At 43.8% G+C, this 17,275-nt stretch overlaps 1 protein-coding gene across 1 annotated transcript in view; it reads left to right on the top strand.

Moving 5' to 3' along the window:
- The window catches only part of LOC124803461 (translation initiation factor IF-2), a 562,926-nt gene that overhangs the window by 276,696 nt on the left and 268,955 nt on the right, over window positions 1-17,275 (top strand). The window lies entirely within an intron of this gene.

Here is a 17,275-nt window from a genome sequence, read left to right on the forward strand (position 1 = left end):
TCTTGGAAATTTGCATGAATTGATATCCTTTTATTGTAATCTCCCACCTTTGTGACGGCAAATTATCGAACTATGAGTGGACTTGGTGTATGTTGCCTGTTGAAAATCTTTGTTCTTTTATGTGCTGTCTTGCATCTCCCCAGTGCATAGTCGAGTGCCTGCGTATATAATACCAAGTAATCCATAATTTATAGACGTCCAGTTTTCGGAATGTTGGTGTGTTTAACGATCATAGTTCCATATTGGCATGCTGTCCCGTTTCTGTTTCACAAAATAATAAAATAGAGATTCCAGTTTTTGGTAGTCCGTATTACTTCCTATTGAATGTTAGTTCGAAGGACCACTACTCTCTAGCAACGTTAATAGACGTTTATTTCAATAAAAATTAGAAACTTATTTCCTTCTATGTGCAAGCATTTGCGTTGCTAGACTGGAGGCGTAAATGCATGATCTTCTTAGAGATTTTAATCTTACCGAGTGATTGATAGGTGTGTAATAACACTCACTTGGTGTTTCCCCGCATGCTTTGATGTACAGGATTCCTATAAACAAATGTAGTTACGTGTATCGCTCGTATACAGAATACCTTTGTGTTTTCGTTGTATGTTGTGTGGATTCAAGAGTTTTATCAAAATATTTTCAGCTGTTATTAACTATAGTCTTTCCGAAACATTGCTTGTCGTGACGTAGAACATTGTTTACAAGATGCTTGCAGATCTGCGGAAACAGTCAACAAACCTTGTTTGGAAGACATTTCGCTTGGCGTATATCAGCGGCCCTAGATAGTATTTTTCCACACTTTATCTCGCGTATTATATTAACTCAAAAGCATCAGAACTACGTTTTCAGCACACCTTTCCATATTTCCTGCCCTTACGAAATTCAGAACATTAATGGTCATAAGATGGATAGAGCAGAGTCCTTTCATTCGCCGTTTATACAGAAGTGTAGTAGCGAACTGAAACGTGATGTCGACGACTCGAATTTGTAAACAAAGGGAAAATATGAAAACTGGTAAGTGATGGCGTATGCATAGTCATAAAATATCTCCTTCTCTTTGACTAGTGTGTTCTGTGGGGCCACATATCCTCGTAATGTCCTTCTGACTTCCATTGGAGGAGATGAATCCATCTTACAGTTCTACACATCTAGTGTAGACACGCACTAGGTAAACGTAGTTTGTAGATTCCATAGGACGTGATACGTTATGGACGCATGATATAAAACTGAAAATTTTGATTAGCAGCTCGTATTTAATTTGAAGACGGATAAAATGAATTTATAGTTTAACATTGATGTTCATGGTCGCATCAACTATTGTGCCGTCTGTTAAAAATCAAATAAACCAACATTCACACCTGCAAGATACGTCATCTGAACTTTTAATTTTTCCTTTTCATAGTTTTTTTTAATTTTGTTGTTCGTAGAGTTATGATAAGTGTTAAGGTGCGTGGAATAAGGGACCATGTCGCAGAGGAATTAGTTGTTCTGGAGACTGCGGTATACGCAAATGTGTCGCTCCTGAGCTCAGGAGTCCTCTAATCACTGTTTAGTTATTATTTGGCGCGTGTGGTATGGGGAAGGAAAAGTGTATTGTTATGTTACGTCATCCATTTCTAATGTGCCACTCGAACGATGAAAACACAGCGCCCAAGACGAAAGGTTCGAAGCATTTGTATCCCATTGCTTTCCTTTATTTTTGCGTGCGCGTGTGCGGATGTGTGTTTCGACGTAAGGAAACCTAAAATAAAATTGCAAAAGTAAGATAAAAAGGCTGAGTTACACGAATCTGGCTGGTACTTAATTTTTCATTCTCAGCGAATAACCTATCTATTTCCTTACAAACATTATAGCGCAGTGCTCTCATGAGCACGATGAGAACTTTTTTTCACTATTATGATATTCTGGTTACGTCTATTCGCAGCTGCTTATGTGCAGTTTCCGTTTAATAATTGGCAACCAATACTGTACAATCGCAATAAAGTCATGAGATTTCCCGTTTAGCCAGACGTGATTCGCATTAAATACACATGATTTACTGTTCGTGTTGAGCAAAAAAGTGACAGGACCAGAACTGTTGGTGGCTCAATGTGTAAATTAAATGTGCTGCACGCAAGTGAAAATCTGCATCCAGTTTGCTAGGCACTTTGAAGTGCCTGTAGAAAGCTCTCCCCGTTGTTGTACACATTTTTGTTCCTTCCCGTCCCATTCGCCAGTAAAGCTAGGGAAAAAGTTTTAAGTACCTCTTTGACGCTACGGATAGACATTTATGGCGTCCCTATGAGAGCTGTACGTCGGCGTTCCTAGGTTCCTCGTCTGATACGGTTCGTTGAAACTCTGCAAGAAAGATTTCGCGAGACAGCTGACGTATCTCGTAAAGCGCCTGCCGGTACAGAGTTTGCAGTACCTCCATCACGTTCTGCCCTGGGTCTAACCAACCTGTGACCGTTCGTGCTGCCCTTCTTTCTGTATCACCGTCGCAATTCTTTGGTACTGGTTCCGTGCGCTTACGCAGTATTTCAGGAATGGGGCGCACCAGTGTTTTGTAAGCCGCCTCCTCTGAAGACTAAATGCTCTTGCCTAGTATCATACCAATGAAGCGATTAAGCATATTTGATCATCACATTTCATATCCTCACAAACTGTTACATCAAGCACTTATTTGTATTTGTTGACTGATTGCAGTTGTGACTGACTGGTATTGCAGACATAGATTACTGCGTTTTTGCATTTTGTGTGAGGTGCACAATTTTACATCTCTAAATATTTAAATCAACTCGCCGGTCTTTTCAGAATCTGAAATCTTGTCAAGGTCGGACTGAATATTTATGTAGCTATACCCCATATGGTATTACTTTAGCTAGCAATCGGTCCTGTGGACTTCCGGAAGTGGAGTAGTACCGCGCGTTGCTGAGCGCCTTGATCCGCGACTGACAGCATGTCCTGTGTGTGAGCGCGAGCTGCGTGGATGTTCTCAGAATCCGTGCTGCACGCATGATGATATTCATTGTCTTAGATAGATCGCTAAGTTTGTGCTCAGAATGTGTTCTAAAATTCTACAACAGTTGAATGTCAATATTGGACGGTACTTTGTGGATCACTGCTGTCACAATTCTTGTAGGCGTGTGTTACTTGTGCGTTGTGGCACGGACTGAGCACATTTTGTTGTTTGTGGGATCGCGGTTTGCTGTGGTTAAGAGAACGGCTAATTCTGTATAGAGTCTGACAGGGATACCACGACAAACGGCTCCGCATACACTCGCTACTAGTTAATATTCATTACATGTTGTCCGCCCCGATAGCCGAGTGGTCAGCGTGACGGATTGCCGTCCTACAGGCCTGGGTTCGATTCCTGGCTAGGTCGGAGATTTTCTCCGCTCGGGGACTGGGTGTTGTGCTGCCTTCATCATTATTTCATCATCATTTCATCCCTATCCAGCGCGCAGGTCGCCCAATGTGGCGTCGAATGTAGTAAGACCTGCACCAAGGCGGCCTGACCTGCCGCGCAAGGGGCCTCCCGGCCAATGACGCCAAACGCTCATTTCCATTTTTTCATTACATGTTTAGCTGTGTTAGTGATACTGAATGTGTGGCGGGCAGGATGTAAATTTGCTTTGGGTAGACCACGTAAATTATAAATTCTGATGTAAGAGGGGCAGGGGTTTTTTTGACTCCCTCCATCCTTTGTTACCGCTGGCCCTTCGGCCACTCCCTCAATGTAGCTGCTGTAGCGCACCGTCTGTAAAGACGTGGACGGGACGTTAACTAACGGCCTGCCTCCGCTCCTCTCGAGGTCGTACGACTGTTCAGCCCAGTCTCAATTAAATTAAGTACAAACACGGCGCGTCACAGATAGCAAGATTCCTCCTTCAGTCAGCGCGTGTCGAGTTCGTCCGCGACCGCGACGCCTTCGCTGAAGTGACGTGAACTCTCGTGTGTGTGACGGGTTGCGTCAAGTGCGGCCGACAGGCGCGTTCCGCCCATTATGCGTGCGAGCCTTCTGCCGGAAGAGCAGCACTAAAAACGGCGGGGTAATTCCCGGTAATTACAGGCCAATTACCCGCAGCGTCGGCACCGCTGTGGTTCCGCCGCGTGTGAGGCCCGTCTAAGAGGGGGAGAGATTTGCCGCGAGGCCGTCTCCGACCCCCACTCCCCCCTCCTCGTTTAAAGACTTCATACGATTTCGTGTTAACGAAGGTGGGAGAGGTTGGGATGCAGATCATCACCAGTGTACGGAAGACGAGGCAGCAAAGAAACCAAAGGAAAATACAGAACGGCAACAGAAGTTAAAAAAGGGGCAGGTTTCGCAGACGACGCAACCAGTCTGGCCGTATATGAGGAATTTTTGGAAGACTGACTGAAACTACGGACAACATGTTCGCCACGAAGTAACGGTTAATCCTTTAAGTGAGACTAGTACATGTGTAAAACCCTGGCAAGCAACTGAAATTACCATGTGTAATTTCATTCTACTGATTCTTCGTTATGAAAATTTACCATCCCATACAACACGGTAGAGTTACAAATACACTGTAAATTGAGTAGGCTTATTCATTGCAATTCCCAAACGATACGTGGTGACACGTATTGCTTTGTTTGAAAAACCTTTTGTCTTTTGAAGGATTATGGATAAACAAAGACGGTGATGAAGAGTAGTAAAAAGAACGTCAACGGCTTACTTAACATCAAATCTGAGAACGACGCAGTAGCAGTGAAGTAATTGTCTACGAAGCAAGGTTATAGAGGATGATCGAGGCAAAGGAGACATCAGAAGTAAATTGGTGCAAGCCATGAAAGCTGCCGCGAGCTAACAAGGTCTTCCGTTGAACAAAAATAGAGCTCGAAGTCCTTGTGGAGGGGAGGGGAGGAGGGAGGAGGAGGGAGATTTCTTGGCAAGCTGATACGATCAGGGTCCATAGACCATTGCAGTAAGGGATTCACAAGTAACTGAAAATGAATGACAATTTTCTTCCGCGCGAATCAAACCATTGGGGTCAAAACTAGTATATGCAGCAGACGATCTAAACGAGTATTCTGAGTTCAGGGAACAATGGTCGATGGTTAATATTTCCGGCGGTAGGAGATGTCGTATGATTAACTCCTGTCAATCATGTGTTTGTAAACAGCTTATGCTATTTCTAAAAAGTCTACCTTCCTCACCGATGATTGTGGAGCTGTCTTCTAAAACAATACATTGTCGTCTATGACGTGGCCCTTGCGCATTTTCTGTGTTCAGTCATCGTGATTGGCTGTCGTAAAATTGAATTGTCCCTTACAGGAACTTAAGAAAATGATTTTAATGTTATGTATATATCTTCTTGGGTAGGAACAGTCTAGCAATGACGTCATTCAAGCCACAAAGGACAGACCACGGTTCTCGACAAAGTGTTCTTCGAATTGGGATCGTAAGGAAAAAATTTCATAGAATAAGCACCCCTCAAATTGCGCGTATAATGCATAGCTCGAAGGATACAGTATCTAGACTACTAATGTTGCAGGAATTGCGCTCCTATCATAATGCACGCAAACTATGTACTCAAATTATTTTTAATCCACAGTTCAGTTCTGTCCACGTGTTATTCTGTGATGCATGTAGTGCAAGTATCATCATTATGAACAGCTGCCATGGGCTTAAGTCTGCTGTAAGGCGTAAGTTGCGTCGATAAGAAACTAAATATTGATTTCCGTCCATGAATTCTTAATCTTTGCAAAAACTGACGTAGTGCCCTCGGAGAAGATTAGCAGTCGCTCTGGTTGTAAAACATTATTTGCCATCTTGATCGTTTTAATTCTTTAAAATGACCGATTTCAGTTCAACATTAATCATCCACTTATCTACGAGTAAAAGTAAAATAACTCATTAACAAATACTCTGTGTAATAAAACGTTATTAAACCATACCCTTAGACATCAAATATACCAGATCGTACTTATCAGCAAAATTTACGCACTACGTCACAGGGTAAAGTAGTGAGTTGGTAGAATTCATGTTGTTCCGATCGCCCGCAAGGCGAGCACCAACAGGTGGTATGTGGTACATTCGTCTCACGCGAATGAAAAATGTATGCCGACACCGAATTTATATTTTTTGTTAAGAAAGCTATTTTTTGCAAATACTTGATTAAAAACTTGTAGTTTGTCAATTATTATTATGTTGGCATACATGTTTCATTCAAATGTGACAAATGTTCCAGACGCCACCTGCTGGCAGTCGCCTTGTGGGCTGTATTAATGTGTATTCTACCACACCGCTGTTTTATCGTGAGAGGTAGCATGTAAATTTTGGTGGTAAGTAGGTGGGTTACTCTTGGAGCCGATGCAAGCAGGGATGTTTCTGGTACGTTTGAAGGTATTGTTTAATTACAGCGTCGCATTTTGTAGCATATTTGTTGCTTAGTTATTTTACTTTTATCTACCGATATGAGAATGGTTCATGTTGAATAGGAAAATGTTGTTTCAGAAAATTAAAGTTTTTGACCCTAAAGTAGACTCACTGTACAAGTACTAATTTAGCCACACTTCTCGCAAACGGTTGGGCCATAAAAGATGTTTCCTCATTTTGTCCATTAAAGGCTGCGAATGTGAAAACAAGAAGTTGCCTACGAAGAAACCGGGGGCATTCAGGACATTATGTAGTTAGGCATTGTCCAGTTGCAGTACAGAATACTGAGTACTGAGATAAAAGAAGGGATGAATTTTTTTCCACGACGTAGCGTTTTCTGTCGAGCGAACAGCTGAACGGGGACAAGTCTTGGTTGTTTCAGACAGCCTCACCCCGATCAGCATCCTCAGGTGTTAACTTGGTCACAGTGTACACATGAAGTCAGTCGATACTTAAAGGATTTATAACGGCTCGCATGCTTGGGTTATTTATGGTTTTGGATATCTGCGTAGGAATAAGATGGCTTCGACTTAACGTTGTGCCGCGTCATACGGGATAAATGAGGTTAGTGTGCCTTGCCTCTTGTTTAGCTTACCAGAGACATTGAATACAGAAAGGATTCCGTCAGTACATGCGCAACTTTTTTCTGAAGCAAGTGCGCGCCACATACGGTTGAATCTGTGAAGCCTTCTCCATAGCGTCACAGAATTTTTTCTGTGACCTGTTTGTTGCCCTTCAAATTCACCCGACAGTCCTTACTTGGAACTTTGGATGTGATTACCAATGCACTGCAGACTGAAGAAGTCTGAGTGGCTGATAATATTATAAGAAACGCAACTTTCTTCTCAGTTTTCGTCCGACACAGTCAGCACTCCAGCTTTAATTAATGACCTCGACTTCGAGGCGTTAAACTCGAATCGCGAGCGACTTCTCCTTCTCTAAGAGAAATTGTGACAGCAACAGACGACGTCACTCCAATTTCATGTTTCTAGAAGTAGTTTAAGCTCATTATTCGGCGTGTTCGATAGTTCATTTTTGTCACTTTTACTCTCACGCATTTTACACTTGCTCGTGAACCACTTACGGCATACTTACTTTTCTTATGGAGAATACAGCGAAAGAAAATGTATACTACTGTTGCCTTCTTGCAAGATGAAGTTCGTTCATGTCATAAAGTCAAGTCAGTTCTTCATTCGAGGACATACTGTTAGTAATATGTCCCTCTGATTTGTTACTTCTGCAAAAGTCTAACATACGTTGGAAAGATACTTGGAGTTAATCGGTCGATTGCTAACCCCCTGCTGTGGCTTCAGAACAGAGGAAAGTGTGCCGGCCGGAGTGGCCGTGCGGTTCTAGGCGCTACAGTCTGGAACCGAGCGACCGCTACGGTCGCAGGTTCGAATCCTGCCTCGGGCATGGATGTGTGTGATGTCCTCAGGTTAGTTAGGTTTAATTAGTTCTAAGCTCTAGGCGACTGATGACCTCAGAAGTTAAGTCGCATAATGCTCAGAGCCATTTGAACAGAGGAAAGTTTAATAAGCTATCGTTTTTAGCCACGGCAGTCACACTTGCAGTTCACCAAAAAGTCTTGGGCTGCCTCTTATTTTTCCCACAAGATGCGCGGGAAGCGCTGAGAACTTCAGTCTGATGCCAGCCCCTATTAAAGATAGCGTTTCACTCTGTAGAGTACAAAACGAGAAGCACGTTTTCGTGCGACGTGACGTGTTGGCTGGTTATTTAAAGCGACAACGTTATTATGAAATAATTGTTCGTGGAAAGCTCCATGATTTTGTTTCTGTTGCTATTAGGATTCTTGAATTTTGTGTACAGTGCAGTACCAATGGCAAGAAAACATTTTTCGGCAAGACAGGTTTTATCACGTTTCCTGTTTAGTAGTATTCTCAAGCTTTTGTAGAAAATTTGGCCTGTTTAGGATCAAACTGATTACTTTTGATTCGGAACACTATAAATTTATTTGTGAAATCGTGTCACGTTAGTGCATTTTAGTGCTTTGCTGAAGTGTCGTGTAAAGTAGTAACTCTTTGTTTTGGAGGTGTTGGAATGTAGCAAAATTAAATAGAATTGACAGAATTTAGAAGGGGCTAAAGTACTGTCAGTGTAATGACAGCACGTATGTAAAGAGAGAGTCACTTTGTAAAGTTTATCAGGTTTAATACAGCGAAGATTCGTGCTCTCTATTTTCTGAGCTAATGCTATTCGAATGGTTGACATACACGTTACATCATGCGCTCAGGGAGCACTGTGTCTGATGCGGGCAGAGGTTACGTGTGTGTGTGTGTGTGTGTGTGTGTGTGTGTGTGTGTGTGTGTGTGTGTGTGTGTGTGTACGGTAGAGAGGCTGTCTGCGGACACCGGGTCCCGGCACTCGGCCCTCTGCCCTCGGCCGTCGGCTTTCTCATTGGTAAACAGCGCGCCTCCTAGCCGCCTGTTAAGTCGCGAGGTCACGCCTGGGTCGCCAGACTGCAGCAGGCGTCGGTGGAGCATCGCCCTCCTGGCACTGCCGCTGCGTCTGCCGTCCACCAGTCACCAGCAGTGCGTCGTGTACATTACTCAAAGGCAGCGTAGCGTCGTTATTAATATGACACACAGCCCGCTCCGCCTGCCCCCCCCCCCCCCCGCCCCCTCTGCCACTTTTCCCAAGGCGGATTATACAATCAGTTTTATTCCGCGAGTAAATATGTTTTTTCCACCATAGCCTAAAGATGCATTCATACTCACATTTTGCTGTCGTTGGACCTGTATTCTCTCGCCATGTATTTCGTATACACTTTTGCTATGGAATGGAGAGTAAAGTGTTCCTTTATAAAATACCAAAGAAAAAAAAGTTTCGCAGTTTATATTTGCTTCAAGGTGACTCCATAAAAATTAATGATCGTGTGTAAAGGTCTTTCGTAAATGTCGATAACACACAATAAAATACTTGCGAAGAGTGTTCTGATGAAAAGAATAAAGTAACTACAGATTTACGTAGTCGAAAATTTTTTGGCTCTGTTGCAGCATCGAAAATTTTCTATTTTTGTTACAAAAAATTTAAGTAATGGATTAATGGTGGATAGGAGTTGCATCGTTTAGGACAGGAAGAGTAATGATTTCTTTGTTCGCTGTGGCTGTAGAGACGTTTGGAAACGTGAAAACAGAAACTCGGTTTCAGACGAGAAGTTGTTCATTGCTTCTATCACCACAGTGACTAGCGATAAGTGTGACACACAACTGACGATTCAAGTGAACATAATACCTCAGTCCAGTGCTTTATTAGCAGCCGCCGGATACCGTTGCGAGAAGTTACTATTCCTGGTGACCACGTGCCCGTTGCAGGTATAAAGAGCGCATGTAATTGTAGGCTAGTGTCGCCGAAAGCTTGGACAAAGCATCTGGAACTGCACTATCAATGTTAGAACTTACGTATTCATTTCTTTGAAGTTCTTGTCTTGGTCGATATCAGAAACAAGACGTCTGCTCGCTTTACACAGACACTGAGGAGCAGATGACCACCATCACCATTTGCTTAAGGTCGTGTTCGTTCACCTGTGAAACGCAATACCTCGGTGATTCTGAATGATACGGATACGAGAAGTCCGTGATAATTTCTCGGAGGTAGGTGTACCAGATGTGTACACACAGGTCAGGTCGTGCGTCTTCTCTAAATAACGGGCCGGCCGTATCTGGGCTCGTAGGTGGCGCCCAATAGACTCGCTCGTGAGTTCCGTAGCCTTCAGATCAGGCGACGCTGGTGTTCCTCAGACCACTGTAGCACTATTCTGCCATTGTGACGCGGACATTTACCCTGTTGGAAGGTGGCCTCATCATGGAGGAAGACATCAATCATGAACGGGTTCAGGTGGCCTGTTATTGCGCCTTGGGTTACTACCACGAATCGTACGAAAGCCCACAGAAATGTCCCCCCTTGTATAATAGTACCCCAGCGGCAGCTTCTATGGCACGGTGTACTTTTCTAGATGGCGTATCGGGACTCGACCGTCGACCTGTTGTAACAATAACAGGAATTCCCCCGACCACGAGACAGGTTTCTGTTGCTACACAGTCAAATCTCGAAGACCCAGTTTCCACTGCAATGGTAAATAAGATGTCGGGAGGATCAGTGTGGCAAAATGTAGGGGTCACGTGCTGCTGAGGTCCATATTCAACAATGTGCACTGAACTGTGTGTGTGCATGGACGAGCACTGTACCCTGTTGTCAAACCTGTCCTGCTTTACAGGGCGGGCAAGTCGACGTCTTCCACGGTCGGTGATCAAGCGTGGGCGCCCTGCATCTTGTGGCCTAATCAGGATATCACCGTCGTTAGACCACTCGCCATAGACAGCCGACCAGCTTCATCGTTTCGGAGGTGCTCGTCCCCCAGCCCCCGGGCCCTGTAATCTGTAATAGTGGCACGGTGAAACATTGTACTCCCTTACCTAATGGACATGAAGATGGCAGCTGTATGAGAGCCGAGAGATACAGGCAGTACTGAGCTACCAGTTGAGCCGCCCCCCTTGCTGGTATTTACGCGCCGCCTCAAAGCGAGTACGGGTGACAATGGGAACGCCACCCAGCGCGGCGCCCCCGCGGCCGCCTGCTGGCAGGCAGGCAGGCAATTTTCCGGCCGGCTGGAGGCCGCCGCCGCCGCCACATACGGCGGCTCACTTCCGGCCGGCCGCGGCGGCGCACACTGGAGGCGACGGGTCGCTGCCCGGCCACGCCCCTCTCCTCTCCTCTCCTGTCCTGCCCTGTCCTTCCACACCCGCCGTCCAGCGTGCCGGCTCTTCCAACACCCACCTACACTGTGTCACTCGCTACTGCATCTAGCCACGTTACGGCACCACATCCTGTTCTATTTATCTCGTAATAAATATGCAACTAATCGCATTTTTAATTTTTTGATAACATTTATTCAGCCATAAACATGTGTTCGAGCCACAGCAGGCTCATCACCAGATGGAAGTGTTACACGTACATTACGCTGTGGACCAAGTGCAGCTGGGTGCAGGCCTGATGGGCGCACTGCCTTGTGGTGTCCATTTCAAATCTCTTCCGATAATGTTCGTTATCGAGTACACAAATATACACAGTGCTTTGCTGCACTTCGTTTTACAATGGTTCACCTAGTTTACTGCACCTAGGCTACACCTCCAGTACTTGGGACGTTTTTCGTGTGGAAATCGGGGGAAAACAGCACACATGCATTGTAATGTTGATGCATTAAGTTGTTCTGAAAGCGGTGCTGATATTCAAGATAATAAAAGCGGGTTAAAAGCTGTGAGCTATCTTGGGAAGTTATCCTTGCATTACTGAGCAACTGTTTCACCAGGTATCCAGTCTAGTTTACCAAATTGCCAACCAGACTAACATTAATTATAATCTTCTAATAGTCATCTTAAGACAACCGGTCATATATATATATATATAAAGAATTTAAATAAAAAGAAATCAGTTTATATTTGGACATTTATTTTAACATTGATCATTGTTCGTTAAAATTTCAGCATATTAAACTTGATTCATGACTAAACTGGTGCCTTGTTTAGGATTGTGAAAATGTGAGTTTGTAATCTTACGCAACACATCAAATATGGAGCCAAGATTGGGAGACTGTATACAACACTGCATTCATAAAATAACACATGAAGAACGTTGAAACGTATGCAAGAGGAAATTAACCACAACCAACCGATTCAATTTTCACCCAAAGAAGAATAGCGCAATCCTGTCTGTCATGAAATTACCACACACTGGTATACTAAATTCATACTAATTGTCTGTGAAATCTTCTCGAAAAGAGTAACTGAGGACCACTTTGATGATTACACCACATGCTTCACGTGGTCAACTTGGTTTACACAGAGTGTGCAACTCCACAATAATTTTGATAATAAATTACATAATTAAATTACATAATTAATAAATTACATCGAAACGCAATTTATAAAAGAAAAACCTCGAACTGGTTACTATCGTCATACTATTAACCTGATGGGTCAAACAATTATATAAGCACGTGGTACTGGTCTCTCAAAGTACACCCCACGTGGGTTGAACATAAAGAAAAGTTGCTATACTGAAAGACGAGACGTTATAATCTCATGCACATTCCCATTTAAGATTGATGATCTGAGTTAGAGTTACAGATCATCCACACATGGTTCCACTTCACTCACAAAGTAGTGACAAAGCAACTACTGGAAGATATTCTGAACTTCACACTCGAATTACACTGCGTTGCAATTTAAGATAACATAAGATATTTTAGACCTAAACCGGAAACAAAGGTGATTAAATTTTCAGTTAGGCTGAACTTAAGAAATCCATTGTCCTACGGACTTAGCAGAGACGCGCTTAGCCGGAGATCTTACCACTTCAGACGCTCGCTGCAGACAGACTGGCCTGGGCCCCTACCGAGCGTGCTTAACAGATACAAACGGAAGTGACCAGAGAGGCAGCTTCCTATACCAACTTGACAAGAGACGGACGGGACCATACCAAGAATAGAAACCTCTTTGATTTTAGAAAGCGTGGCTACCTGTTCAGACATTGGTCCTACTGTTCTCTAGCAGACCGGCTTGTCTGCTACCATCGAGCATGCAACTAGAAATACATTTGCTCATTCACCTTCCACACAGAAGGGAAGGGGGATGACAGTATCTTACCATATATACTGTATAAAAGAAAGCGGATGTAGGTTCCGTATGAGACGGTGTGACATGAATTATGTATAAACTGTGTTTCAAAGTGTGGTAGTGTGACAGATCGTTCTCTTGTTTATGTGGAAAAGTAACAATTTCAACTGCTCAGTCTCCTCCCAGATAGTCAGAAACACCACAGTAAATTTAGAACAGATTTAAGAAATTAACATGGAAGGAATCCAATAGAGACCTTTCAGCATGTTTTAGAAACTGAATTCCAAATTTCCGTACACAACGCCATTTGTCTACTAACTTAATTGCAACTTTTCTTCGAGCAGCTTCCACAGTCATTCAATTTTTTCGAAATGGAGCGTTTTCTGCCTTTGACTGTAGTAACTTTATTTCGGCTATTGTCCAGTTTCGGCTTTATACAATTTCACGGAAGGTACTTGACGTGCATGATGGGCACAAGTCGCTGAGCTACAAATCTTCCAGCGCTTGGCGGGCAAACAAAACTAACGTATTGTTAAGTGTCATTAATTGTGTGTTTTCCCGCATTAAGCTAGTCGGTGTGTGTAGTCTCGTGCCTTGTGCTCATCGTGCATGTCAACCATTGCCTCTGAAGTGATACAATAGCCGAAGCTGCCCAATAGTCGAAGTAAACAGTTACTACAGTCAAAGGCAGAAAATTCTGTCATATCGGTAACTACCTCGTAATTCTTACCGCGTATGTCCTGAGCAGATCAAAAATTGAAAATATGTAAATTTTACTCTCGCACCTAGAGTGCATTTCCTTCAAAATGTATAAAGCAGACGTGACAAACACAATACAGGAAGACACAAAACCAGAAATCTGTACGCAGACGACATGGTAATAGGAATAGTAGTGAGATAGCAGAAATAGAAACCACTACAAACTCTCGAAACTTGGGAAAAGGAAAATGACCTAAAAGTAAACCAAGAGGACAGTTCAAATGACAGTCAGGAGAGTACGAAAATGTCAATCCGAGACGGTATAACTGTATAGAGTGAAATCCTACAAATAGTGGGGAAATAAAAATACCTAGGAATTACTTCGGAGAACATCATTCGATTTGCATATTCAGAAAAGAGCAGCAGCAGCAATACAATATCCCGAACGCAACCAGTCTGTCGTTAAGCACAGCGTCACTGGCGTCTGTCATAATGTATAGAGGATACGGATCACATGGAAAGAAAATTGGGATCGGCGCTATAAAGAGTACAGAAAAAGCAAAGACGATGTTCATGAAACAAGTACCAGGGTGCGAAAAACAACGCCATTACAACTTGCATATGAACTGACGAAAGAAACTTACTTCGTATGGATATCAGATTAGAACTATGGCTACCTACCACGTGGTCATACTAGTAAATGACTAACATCATGGATTGGGGAACAGGAGAAGATGAACAGAATATTCTGTAACACACCAGCGATGCTGGACGATAACTGGACCACGTAATATAGAAACCAGATACTTAACAATCAGATCCGCAATACATGGGTTTCGTCGTAAAATATGTACCAACAATTATTCCAGGAAACAGTTGAAGAGTGCAGATGTTTGCTAGGTGGCAAAGGGTGTAAAATATGCCCCATTACAACGTGTGTGAAGAGAACGAAAACTGTAACAGACCATAGCAAACATTGAAACCTGTAAAACTTGTATGTTGATGCTCGGAGCGCACGTTTCACGTTAACAAATAAATCAAACACGAAAAGTTGAATTTAAGAAATGACTTTGCTTTAATACCTTGACACATACTGTTAATAACGTTGAATAAATTTCTTCTCGATCATTTGACAGCAAAACTTCTTTTTTTGTGTTGAATTGTTTAAAATAATTTGGGCTCTTTACTCTAGGTGAGAGGCACTGTGTGTACCGACACTTACGCAACTGCGGCTGTTTTAAGTTGTTCAGGATTAATACCGACGTCCAATAGATAATCCTGTTTGACATTTTCGTATTCGAATTCTGTGAATATACCCATCAGAGCTATTGCTTCATTCTACGCTCTCGCACCGCCTGAACGCTTCAGTCGCCCCCCCCCCCCGGTCATCAGTCTTTGTGACTGGTCTGATACGGCTCGCCACGCGAACTCCACTCGTGTGTGAACCTCTTCTTTTCAGAGAAGCACTTGCAACCTACGTCCTCAATTATTTGCTGGACGCATTCTTCTTCCACAGTTTTTGACCTCTACAGCTCCCTCTAGTACCATGGAAATCTTTCCCTGATGTCTTAACAGATGTGCTGTCATTCGTCCCTTCTCCTTGTCACTGTTTTCCACATTTCCTTACCTCTCCGATTCTGCGGAAAACCTCCTGATTCTTTACCTAGTCAGTCCACCTAGTTTTTAACATTCTTCTGTGGCACCACATTACAATGCTTAGATCCCCTTCTGTCACAGTTTTCCCACAGTCAGTGTCTCAGTACCATACAGTGCTGTGCTCCAAACTTACATTCTCAGAAATGCCTTCCTCAAACTAAGGCCTATGTTTGAAACTAGTAGACTAGGAGTGTCCTTTTTGCCGGTACTAGTCTGCTCTAATGTCGTCCTTGATCCGTCAGTCACGGGTTATTTTGCTGCCTACGTAGAAGAAATCCTTCATTTCGTCTACTTCGCGATCAGTAATCCTAACGCTAAATTTCTCGGTGTTCTCATTTCTGCTACTTCTCATTACTTTATTCGAATTTACTGTCAATTAATATTCTGTACCAATTAGACTGTTCATTCCATTCTACACATCCTGTAATTCTTCTTTGACTGAGGATAGCAATGTCATCAACGAATGTTATCACTGACATCTGTTCACCTTGAATTTTAATCCACTCTTGAATCTTTATTTCCGTTATTGCTTCTTCGAAGTATAGATAGAACAGTAAGGTCGAATAAGTAATCCCTGTCTTACATCCTTTGTAATGCGAGCACTTCCTGCTTGGTCTTCCAGTCTTATTCTTCCTTCCTTGGTTCTTGTACGCATTGTGTATTATCCATTCTTCCCTATAGCTTGCCCTATTTTTCTCAGAATTTCGAACATATTTCACCGTTTTACATTGTGGAACGCTTTTTAAGTCGAGAAACCCTGTGAACGTTGGTTTTTCTTCACCAGTGTGAATAGCCGTTCTGTTGCCGCTCTTCCCTCAAAGCTTTTAAAAATTCCAACGGAGTGTTATCTGTCCCGTCCGCTTTATTTCATCTTAAGTCGTGAAAAGTTCTTTTAAATTCTGGATGTAATACTGGATCCCCATCTGTTCCCTGTCGCTTACGAGCTTCTAAGGTAACCTACGGTAGCGCCTGCTACATTCAAAGTAGCTGTCTGGTTAAAAGGAAGAGAATTCATGGTTATCGATGGCCTGCCATTTCATATTCCATCAGGCAGACTTGTCTGACAACGCTGGAAGCGTACTGTCTCAGCAACTCTAGCGGCGTGCTGCGGTACCGTGAATCGGGGATTTCAGCGTATACCAGGATGCAGGAATGTACCTGCAAAAAAAGAAAAAAAAATCTGAATGATTGAAATTTATGAACTGTCGTACCAATATATTCATAAAATACCCGTGAACAACCACAGAAATTTTGTCAGTTCGACTTCAACGTAGTATGTTCCCATCACGTACTTCTAGCGTCATCCCCTTTCTTCCATTTTATTCTCCTGTCCTGATCACTTGCACAGTCGATGCTTGACTTGTAAAGAAACCGTCTTCTCTGTTTCTGAATGCGTAATGATTGTTTCCAGCCGCCCGTGTTACATCGGCCGCGCCTATTGTTCAGTTGGTTTCGCGCCGTGAAAGTGTGGAGTGGGGAAGGATGCGCTCGCGGCTGGGCTGTGAGCGAGCGAGCACGAAAGCGCCTCCCGTCTTCCCGGCCAGCTTTGCCCGGAACGGCGCGCGGCGGCGGCGGCGGCGTCATCTTCTTCTCGTGATTTTCCCAGCGCGGCGGCTGAGACGCGGTCTGGGTTCCGTTTCCACTGCCTCTGGCAGAGCCGAGCCTAGCTGACTTAGCCGTGTAGCGAAAGCGCCCCGCCTAACGAGCGACCGGAGAAAGCAAACTCGCTGGCGAAAGTGCTTCTTCACCATACGGGCGCCACCTCCGTCAATGAGACGGGCCGCGCCTCGGCAGCACTCAGCCGGGCACCCAGCGGTCAGCAGTGCTGAGGGCACTGCAGAGCCCCTCCCCCACATTGCGCAACAGCTGCCAGCAGGTGGCGGGCGCGCGTCTCTCCTGCGGA

The sequence above is a fragment of the Schistocerca piceifrons genome, chromosome 6 (genome assembly GCF_021461385.2).
Source record: "Schistocerca piceifrons isolate TAMUIC-IGC-003096 chromosome 6, iqSchPice1.1, whole genome shotgun sequence".
Classification (NCBI taxonomy): domain Eukaryota; kingdom Metazoa; phylum Arthropoda; class Insecta; order Orthoptera; family Acrididae; genus Schistocerca; species Schistocerca piceifrons.